This window comes from Danio aesculapii, chromosome 10 (assembly GCF_903798145.1).
Source record: "Danio aesculapii chromosome 10, fDanAes4.1, whole genome shotgun sequence".
Classification (NCBI taxonomy): domain Eukaryota; kingdom Metazoa; phylum Chordata; class Actinopteri; order Cypriniformes; family Danionidae; genus Danio; species Danio aesculapii.
The window spans coordinates 42,721,980-42,730,797 of record NC_079444.1 but is presented as its reverse complement, the minus strand read 5'-3'; positions in this window follow the sequence as shown (position 1 = coordinate 42,730,797).

Genomic DNA, 8,818 nt, shown 5'->3' with positions numbered 1-8,818 from the left:
TTACAGAATTATTATTGTCATCAAATGACTCTTGCTCTAAATACACCTTACAATGTTTTATATATATTGTATTTTAATAACAAACATTATTTAGTTAACAAACGTAATTCTTCAAAAAAAAACTGAAAAGTTAAACATTTAAACAGGAACTTTTTCAAAACAATGACTTCTTATTTCATATATGTTATTCATTGTCATTCATTTAATTAATTGATTAAACATGTTAAATTGTCTTGATGATAACTATAACCTACTTTAGTTAAAAATATATACATTTGGAAGTATTCCCAGAGATGTGTTGCGGCTGAAAGGGCATCCGCTTCGTATAACATTTGCTGGATAAGTTGGAGGTTCATTCCGCTGTGGTGACCCCAGACTAATAAAGGGACTAAGCCGAAAAGAAAATGAATGAATGAAATTTGGAAGTATACCCCACATTCCATGTATTTTAGTGTGTTCATTTTTTTTTTACAGTCTTTGGTGTTATCATACTTGTGATGATAGGTTAAAAATAAATAATTGCATATTATTTTTCATATTTTAGCTTTTAAACATCTAGGAACACATGAATAAATCAAAATTTGCGTCAAATTAAATTTACTGGAGCTATTATATTTACAAAATGTATAAAAAAAAGCAGATTTGTGAATGTGTATGATGTAAATGTTCCGTTGTCATTTAGAGTAACACACGCACACACACACACACGTGTGTGTGAATATATATATATATATATATATATATATATATATATATATATATATATATATATATATATATATATATATATATATATATTAAATGAAGTGACATACTTATTCTGACAAAATGCTTGAGCATGACAATAAAACTGTAAGGATCCTTACATGTATTATTGTGTTGTCAAACGACTCTTGCTCTAAATATACCTAACAATGTTTTTATATATCATTCATTCATCCATTTATTCATTCATTCATTCATTCATTCATTTTCTTTTCAACTTAGTCCCTTTATTAATCTGGGGTCGCCACAGCGAAATGAACCGCTAACTTATCCAGCATATATTTTACGCAGCGGATGCCCTTCCAGCTGCAACCCATCACTGGGAAACACCCATATATTCTCATTCACACTTATACACTACGGACAGTTTAGCTTACTCAATTCACCTGTACCGCATGTGTTTGGACTGTGGGGGAAACCAGAGCACCCGGAGGAAATAACCACGCAAACGTAGGGAGAACATGCAAACTCCACACAGAAACGCCAACTGACCTGACCCAGTCAAGACTTAAACCAGCGACCGATATATATGTATACACACTAAATGACATTTTAAAAAAATGTATGCTGTTTAAATTCAAGAAAACCATTTTCTGTTTAAAAGATGTAAGAGCCACAAACAAAAACACTTCGAAGCAGGCTGAGCTTAACTACTAATTTATGCGACATCGCAGATAAAAATCCAAAATAACATTTTATACAAACAGATATTTACAACTAAGCAAATTAAAAATGTAATACATATTTTTACATAAATATCATAACTAACATAAAAGAGTAACTATCAATAACATAGGTAAGTAAAACAAGTAACGAATAAGCTTTGCTACACCGGTCGTCCCCTGTGAAGTTGCTGAGTTGGTATCGGCCGGCTGAAGCGGGAGGTATAAATGTCCACTGCTCCCGTTTCCAATCCGTTTGCCAGTGACGCCGGAGACGGAGGACGCTCACAGTCATCTCATAGGAACCTCGACCCAAACAACGATTAAAGAAACAGCCTGCGACGAAAAGTAAGTGTGCTTTTTTAAACAAAGTACTAAGATTGGATAAATAAAGCAAGTGTATTAAGCAAGAGTTGTTAGTAGTATACCTACGACATAAACCATCTAACGTTACATTATAAAACTAAATTAAAACGTTGAGAATGCTTTTAACGCTGTAACACGCTAAGTTAGACAGCAAATCGATAGATTTAAAGTGAGAATCTGGATTTGTGATTCAAATTAAAGCTTTAAAAGTTTTAAAGGAGTTATTGGTCTCATTTTTGTCAACTTTAGTTAACTTGTAATGTTGCTGTTTGAACATCAGAATCAGTTTTATTGCCAAGTGTGCTTCACACACACAAGGAATTTGTTTTGGCTACAGAAGCTTCCAGATTGAGGTAAAGTTGGTTTTATATTCGCACATTGTTTTTGAACAGTGACATCTTTTGACACGGTCCCTATATTGTCTACAATGCCACGTTGAATATTTATTCTGAAATCATATGCAATTATGACTTCAAAACAACATTAGCACTATTTAATTGACAGTGAGCAATGTTGTACTTTGCTAAATTGAATTAAAGTTGGTTTGATATTCAGACTTTCTCCTTAATAATATAATTTCAGAAAAGTATTCATTGCAAATTCTAAATAGTAAAAATCACATTAGCAGCCAACAACCATCAAAGTACAGCATTGTTTACAGTCAATTTAATAGTGCTAATGTTGTTTTAAAGTCATACTAACATGTGATTTCAGTCTGAATATTCAACGTACCATAGTAAACAATGTATAGAGCTGTCACTGAAAGAATGGCCGAATATAAAACCAACTTTACCTCAATGCTTCCAGTGTACATAAAGTGACAAGTGACAACACAAAATAAATATGAAAAAAAAAGATAAACATTAAACAGATGCGGTTAGTCAAGAAACCTGGATGTTAAGTTGTATGTACAGATTGTTATAAATATACAGGTTATAAGGTGCTGTGTACAAGTGCGAATGTAGAAGGTATTGCATTGTATATCGATATAAGGTGCTGTGTACAAGTGCGTATGAGAAAGTATTGCACATAAACATCATTATGACGCTTAAAAGTTAACATCGTGGTATTTTCTTCTGTAAAAATTCGCTTTTTAAGGCCTAAAACAATGGCTGGTTGGCCCAAAAGCTTAATCCTGGGTTAGTGACTCATACAAATGCCTACAAACATTGCCTTCACTTTTCAATAAATAAATAAATAATCAGTCATTATCAATGTAGCCAAATATAGCTAATTGCATGTTTTAAAAAGTTTGTGTTGGTGTAGACCGGCAAAAAATCTTCTACCAAAAATTCTTAACTATTATACAAAATATACTTTAATACAAATGCATAATGACCTTAATTACAATGGGATACTGAAATCACGTTTCTCTATCACTGTGTAATTAAATCAATAAAAAACGTGTTAATGTAATTGCATTTTGTAAAGAGGTTGTGGTAGGACCTATATCGAAAAAAAATGTGCAGTCAACCAAATCCTTTAACTCTTAATAAATGATAATAATAATACAAACCACACAAAATAAATATATAGCAATAATAGTAGTTGAGGTAAAGTTGGTTTTATATTCTCACATTCTTTCAGTGGCAACTTGCTCCCTGATTGTTCATCATGCTACTTTGACTATTGGGTGTGAAATCACATGCAAGTATTACTTCAAACAACTTAATTTAGCACTGTTAAATTGATTGTGAACAATACTGTACTTTAATAGTTGTTGGCTGCTTATATGATTTCACTATTTAGAAATTGCAAAGAATACTTTTCTGAAATTATATTATTAAGGGGAAAGTCTGAATGTGTGAATATAAAACCAACTTTACCCCAATAAGTTAAACAGCAAATCAATAGATCTAAATGACAATCTGGATTTGTGATTTAAATTAAAGCTTTAAAAGTTTTAAAGGGATCATTGGTCTCAACTTTAGTTAACGTTAATGTGTAACACTGCTGTTTGAACATAAACATCATTATGACACTTAAAAGTTAACCTCGTGGTATTTTCTTCTGTCAAAATTCGCTTTTTAAGGCCTAAAACAATGGCTGGATGGCCCAAAAGCTTCATCCTGGGTTAGTGACACCGACAAATGCCTACAAACATTGCATTCACTTTTCAATAAATAAATAAATAATCAGTCAGTACAAAGAGCACAGAATCACCAAGAGGCGACACTCTAGTGCAATTTTTAAACAGCCACTAGATGGCGCGGCAGCCATTTTTGAAGGAAACTCCAATAGAACAACAGCATTTTATAAGTCTGTAAAATAAACCATTAAAAGTGCTGATGATTGTGATTGTAAGTGTTGTATTGTCGCCTTTCAGGTTGTATCTCAGCTTTAATGCACTTTTTAAATAAAACACAAAGCAGCTGCTTGCAATCGCGACAGCAATAAGATCCAATGGACAGCCGATCGCTTTCACTCCAAAATGGCGAAATCCGAGGCTGATGCTGGGCGCTGCTGTTGCAATGGAACGTTCTATTAAGTGTCGCCTCTTGGTCATTTTAAGCTCTTTGGTCATTATTAATGTAGCCAAATATAGCTAATTGCATGTTTTAAAAAGTTTGTGTTGGTGTAGACCGGCAAAAAATGTAAAAATTCTTAACTATTATACAAAATATACTTTAATACAAATGCATAATGACCTTAATTACAATGGGATACTGAAATCACGTTTCTCTTTCACTGTGTAATTAAATCAATAAAAAACGTGTTAAAGTAATGGGGATATGCAGTGTTTCCTCTAGGAATTTTTTCCAGCTGTGGCGGCAGGCCTTTTTTACACAGATCTACCAACTACCTGTAGCGTTATGTCAATGACAAATGTTGTGAGCGCAGTATTAGAAGTCGAGAGCGCATTTATGTAATCGCTTACAGCATGCGGATCTCTTTGCTTGCGCGCCGATTTCCTCTGCTCGTGCACAAAACGTCTGGCACGCCCCCTGAAATATAAACCGCTTCAAGAGCACGCAGATCTTCTTGTGCGCTCGCAAATAAACGCTGCTGAAGTGCGATGTAGTGCGTTTATGTCTCCAGCATTTATTAGATTTGCTTGGAATATTTATGAATGTCTCCAATAGACCTACAGAGCGATAATAATGCGTCCTGAAGTAAAGTGAAACAGCTATACGTCGTGTTTGCTGGCCTCACGCACCTGTCAGTCAGTCAGTTAGCATGTAACCTTAAAGGGTTAAACAAATGACGCACAGCACTACTACTGTTACAGAAAAGTTCGCTGTTTTAATTCACTTACCTGTAATACATTTTGGTGCGATTATTACTATTAAAAAAAGAATAAAAAAAAAAAGTAAAAAATAAAATGTTTTGAATGAGAAGCTGTAATGTAGCCATGGCGGGATGAATTTTGGCGTGGCGCCCCGCCATGGAAGAATAAATATAGCAGAAACCATGGGTACATGCCGAAGCATGCTAATACGACTTTTAATTTGCCAGTAACCTGGGTTAATCGATTCCGGTGAATTGTATGCCAATGCTAAATCGGTGCATATAAGGTCTGTTTTCTTTCAACTGTTTTCTTTTTTTTTTCATCTCCACTGGCTGAGTGATATCCGATATAAAGTGGGTCTCAGATTGTACAAGAAGCACTGCATTAAATTACATTTTCCTCCGCCATGTCTTTAGAATATGAGCATTTATTTTACCTCAGTATAATCAATGGAGCTTCTGCGCTAGCCTGCCGATTCTGACAGGCGCGTGCGAGTAAACGGCTTTTTGTCTCGTTTTACGCTTGAGCAACTAAATGAATGCCAAAGTCTAATTAAGTGATTGTATTTGAATTACATTACAACATTAATGCTGTAAAAGGAATTGTATAATATGGAAAAAACTCACAATAACAGGTCACCGGAAGTTTATCAGTATGGGAAACACACTAGCTCTGCATATACCCTATTGCATTTTATAATGAGGTTGTGGTAGGGTCTATATTGAAAAAAAAAATATATGGCGTCATCCAAATCCTTTAACTCTTAATAAATAATAATAATACAAACCACACAAAATAACTATATAAGCAATAATAGTAGTTGAGGTAAAGTTGGTTTTATATTCTCACATTCGTTCAGTGGCAACTTGCTCCCTGATTGTTCATCATGCTACTTTGAATATTGGGTGTGAAATCGCATGTATTACTTCAAAACAACTTAATTTAGCACTGTTAAATTGATTGTGAACAATACTGTACTTTGATAGTTGATTTGATTTCACTATTTAGAAATTGCAAAGAACACCTTTCTGAAATTATATTATTAAGGGGGAAGTCTGAATGTGTATACCCCAATATAAGTAGTCCTATAGTAATCTATAGCAATCTAAAACAACGATAATAGATTGAATATGTTATAAGGACATATCAAAATAAGCTTGAAAAACTTTCATAACACTCTCAGCAAGTGATGTCAGTGTGTTTTCTGTCTGGATAGTGATGAGTTGTTTCCCCCACACCATGTCTATGGGATGGACCCTCGGTGTCAGGTGGGGTGACCCTCTCGCTCTGCTCGGTCACTTTTACCATGGTCAATACCTGCCCAAACATCTCTCACTCTTCAGTGGAGTTCAGTGGTGAAGCTTCGATTGGTGGGTGACTGTAAGCCGGGGTCCAGTTCAGTTTCCCTCTGGACGGCTGATGATGATGGTGTTCTGGAGGTGTAGTGATGAGGGTCAGAATGATAATAGCTACTACACTTTGGATTAAATCTCCATTAGAAAAGACAAATATTAACATTAATTGACTTGAATTCAAGAATCTGCTCTTCAGTTCGCTTTATAATCTTAAACATGTGGCCTTTTTACTAACGAATCAGACTATCAATACTTGCTGTATGAATATTTTATTATATATCATGTTTTTGCATAAAAGTTAATTTTCAGATGTTTTCTTTTACTGATTGGGAATAGTCCAAAAGCTTCTTCCTAGGTTAATGACTCCGACAAATGCCTACAAACGTTTTCAATCGCTCTTACATTTCTCTAAATAAATATTCAGTCAGTATCAGTGCAGGAAAATGTAGCTAATTGCATTTAGCAAACATGTTTATGTTGATGTAGACTGGCAAAAATCGGTTCTACTAAAAGTTTGCATATGCCAATATAAAATACCCTAATAAAGTAGTAATATAGTAATCTAAAACAAATAACAACAACAATAAACCCTTTTAAAAGTGCACATTAGATTGGAAAATAAGAATATCTGGCTTCGATCAAATTGCTTGCCCTGGACTAAAAAAAAACTACATCAATAGGCTAAACATTTCAATTAAAATAGCAAAATAATAGAGCAATGAGGTATATTGTATAAATGGAGTGGATTTCTGTCTTTAAATCTGTCTTGGAAAGTTCAGTTGAAGTGTCTCTGACTCTTTGTCTGTCAAAACTCTATTTTCAGGAGCTGCCAAGCCATAGGTCATGGAGACCTCGCCAATGGAACTGCAGGGCCTGATCACTGGAAACAACTGTTCCTGATGTTATTGCTATTTTTGTGTGTTAATTCTGTGATTTCCTTTTCATGCAGGATAGACTTTGTGTAGTAAGAAGCTTGCAGCCTGAATGCTGATTGTGGCAGTTTGGAACCAGTTTGATAAGACATCTGAAAGTACAAAGAAACAACCTTGAATTCAATACACCTTTATTTGTATAGCGCTTATACAATGTAGATTGTGTCAAAGCAGCTTCACATAAAAGATCATAGTAAATTGAAACAGTGTAGTTCAGTTTTCAAAGTTTAAGTTCAGTTTAGTTCACTTCAGTGTGGTTTAATAATTACTACTGAGAGTCTAAACACTGAAGAGTAAATCCAAGGATGCGCAGCTCTACAGATCCTGAACCATGCAAGCCAGTGGTGACAGCGGTGAGGAAAAAACTTCACCAATTGCCGAAGTGAAGAAAACACCTTGCGAGAACCAGGCTCAGATGGGCACGACCATTTCTCCTCTGGCCAAACTTCTTGTGCAGAGCTGCAATCTGAAGCTAGACCTCAGCGAAGACTCGTCTGCCTCTGGAGCCTCACAGGAATCAGTCTAATGTTCTCCACTCCTCCATGACCATCACAGTAGCTGCTCAGGATACGGCCTGGTCCAGGATATGGAAACCTTGGGATCATCTCGTCGCTGGTCTTGGATCGAATCAGTGGCGCTGCATAGTCTGAGGGTCTCAGGATGAGTATCCCCAGGTGGAAATGGAGAATAAAGAAAATAATTAGCGTAGCTGATGTTCACAGTGTATATCAACAAGATGCAGAAACCTGTGTGGAGCACATTCATGCATCATGCCGCTAAGTGATGCACTGAGTGTATGCTTTACTGAACAGATAGGTCTTTAATCTAGTTTTGAACTGTGAGAGTGTGTCTGAGCCTCGGACGTTATCAGGAAGGCTATTCCAGAGTTTAGGAGCTATAAATGAGAAGGCTCGACCTCCTTTACTCGACTTTGCTATTCTAGGTACTACCAGAAGCCCTGAGTTTTGAGATCTTAACCTTGAGTATGAAACAGATTGTTCTCTTGTGTCAGAGTATCTGCGGGGTCTTAAAATGTCTTACATTTTAAAATCAAAATTTTTAGGCCCTAAAAAGTCTTAAATTCACTGAAATATAGTGTTGTAGGTCTTAAATTTTAAACGGGTCTTAATTGTCCTGTCCACAGGGTGTCTGCGGGGTCTTAAAAAGTATTAAAATAGATAAATCAATTGAGAAAATTAAGGCCCTTAAAAAGTCTTAATCGGGTTTTTACGTGGTCTTAATGTTTGTTCAAGCGTTGTCCAAAGTGTTTGACTCCAAAAAAGCATAAACATATTTATTTTCCTCCTAATATTAACAACAGCGTGCTCGATCCACGCGATTGATTTGGGCCTGGGCACGTCCGGCCAAGCTCCTCCGTCTGGGTGATATTCACGTTATTTGCGACAAACACAGGAAGGTGATGTGTGACGCTCTCCACATGTAGTGAAACCATAGAGCGAAACAGACGGCAAAATGGGAGAATGTAAGTTTGCATACTCCTGGTTGGAG